Consider the following 2,783-nt stretch of genomic DNA (forward strand, 5'->3'; position numbering starts at 1 on the left):
TAGTATAGAGATTAGAAAGCCATAAAGAATATGTGGCATCTCTCCTAAGGATGGGTAACAGTCTAGGGAGGAAAGAGTCTGGGATAATAATTCTGGGAAATTTGGGTGAGTTTTGCCTCTATAGCAAAAGGTAAGTGAGGTCTGCCTCCATTGATAGCATAAAGGTCACCAGGTCTTTAAAAAAATCCACTCCCAGCCTTCTGAGTGGGAAAGCAGGTATTTTAGCTCCACAACTGAAAAGAGGCCCTTGTGTGTTTATCATTCCTGGTTTCTCTAGTGATTTGTGGGTGCAAAGACCTTTGGGCCGCCAACATACTATCTTTCTACCAAAGATTGAGATTAACACACACACACACACACACACACACACACACACACACACACACACACACACAGCCTCCTGGCAAAGAGTTTGATAGGAAAAAATTATGAATTTATAACTCTGATATTTTTCTTCTTAAAACTATTTACTTATTTGCTCATTTATTTGTGTGTTTATCTTTGGAGTATGCATGCATGTGTGTGTGTTCAGTTGCATGAGCCTATGTATATGTGCTGAGGCCAGAAGAAGAGGAGCGATCTGTGAGTGCTAGAATGACAGTCCTTAGCACCAGGGTGTTAAGATCCAGATACTGGTACTCATGAGTGGACAGTAAGCACTCCTAACCTCCGAACCATCCCTCAATCTCCATCCTGGTAGTGATGATTCTTACTTCTCTACCACTGTCCTTTTCATTATATTCCCATCCATTCCCTTTTCTCTTTGTGTATGAAGTTCTTTTTGTTATAATCATTAGACAGAGCTATAATATCACACATCTTTGTGACACTAAAAACTTGTATATGTCTCCATGTTCTTTTTGCCCCTTGAACTTCCATCTCTCTTTAATTACTAGGTTATCAGCCGACTTGTTGAAGTGTGAGTGAATCTCTGGTTGATTGGTCATCCAATATGAAGGATGACTCATTTTTTTTCAAGTTTGTAGCAATACACTTGTAATCAAAGCCTAGAAGCACGCAAGGAAATAAAATTCGATGATGAACGTGCATCTTTGAATTTCTGCCTACCCTTCAACTCTTGTTTTGTTTGGTTTTACATTATCACATTATCTTCTGACCTACAAAGCGCTATGCATCAGCTCACCAATCACAGAGCTGTTATCTCCTCTGCAGTTTATCTCTTATTTAGTTGTATGGTCTCTGATTAATCAATCCGTGGTTTATTTAGTCCTTTTCGTCTTTTTCTAATGTCAGGGAGCATTGCACTTGTCCTCCTCTATTACACAGCTCTTTGTCATTGTGTCCTGTCTCTGTCCTCAGGCTGGGGTAGGCACCATTTCTCTTTCCTTATTTACTGCTGTGCTGAGTGTACCATTAGCACTCAATAAATTAAAATAATAATGACACAGCTCATCACCATAATTATCTTTATTCCCTTAGGCAGATCCAACAGGGAATGGAAAATTCAGACACTGTTTTGCTTTCTATAAATGGTCTCTGAATATCCAAGGATGTAAAAGGAGCCTTTTGATCTCCTTATTTCTAGTCAGAACAATAGCAGAAGAGTGGTCATTGAGGATCACTGTCTGAGACGTACAGGAAAATAAGATAATGTAGTTTGGTGTCTCTTTCCATTCCTGAAATATAGATGTGGCTATCATACTACCCTTCTACTTTAATTATAAATAAGATTTATGCCCCTAAGGAAAGGAATAGTTTTGATTCTACCTTATATATTAGCAATGGCTAATTGCAGATTTTTTTTTTTTTTTTTTTTTTGGTTTTTCGAGACAGGGTTTCTCTGTGTAGCTTTGCACCTTTCCTGGAACTCGCTTTGGAGACCAGGCTGGCCTCGAACTCACAGAGATCCGCCTGGCTCTGCCTCCCAAGTGCTGGGATTAAAGGCGTGCGCCACCACCGCCCGGCTAATTGCAGATTTTTTGTATGCAATTATTGAAAATTATGGACAAAAATAATGTGTTAGTGCTTATTAATTCATTTACCTGGAGAAGGTTTCCATTCATGAGGTATGAGCAACAATGAGTTCAACAATTTGTGACCAGCTCAAATATTATTAATCATTTATGATTATGTATCACCTGTAGAGTAATACGAAAACATTCTTCAATAAAATTTTGAACAAATAACAATTATGAAAAATGAAAGTGGCTGTAGTGTTTCATTTAGATTTTATATTAGTAATGTGTATTATTCACAAACTTAAATACAGCTTTGCCCTGATAATTCTGGGTAGAATTTTATCTGTCTTATCCCTTGGGCTCTACTCCCATGGAAAACTAAGCATGCTTTAAAACTCAATTACCTTGCCTTCTCTGATTTCTGAACAATTTTGCACTGCCAATGAATATGTTAGCTTTGCATAAATGCTTTGTCCCTGGTGTATTATCTTCTTTTGTATTTCAAGCGGCATCACTACTATAGATCCTTGCTGCATCTAGATGGAGAAAATCTGTAATAGCTGAGTGTAAAAAACAGATTATATTTCACAGTCTTTTTTATTTTCTGCTTCTCACTTTTCTTCTACACCCACTTCTTGCTAATATTTTCTAAGCTTTAATGAGTGTAGTATGAATGTCTTTGAGTGGGAAGGCAGTCAAGAACCAAATCACTGCTTATTCTCAGCATTGTCAACTTCCAAGCATTTCTGCATTCACCACTATTTATTTTAATGTATCCACTGAGGAACCTATTGGACAGTTCCAAGTACAGGTCAACACAGATGTCCCAGGTTTAACTCAGTGGGTCTCATAAAAATCAAGAAA

This window comes from Peromyscus californicus, unplaced genomic scaffold (genome assembly GCF_007827085.1).
Source record: "Peromyscus californicus insignis strain IS unplaced genomic scaffold, ASM782708v3 Scaffold_12__1_contigs__length_115047231, whole genome shotgun sequence".
In the NCBI taxonomy this organism is placed as follows: domain Eukaryota; kingdom Metazoa; phylum Chordata; class Mammalia; order Rodentia; family Cricetidae; genus Peromyscus; species Peromyscus californicus.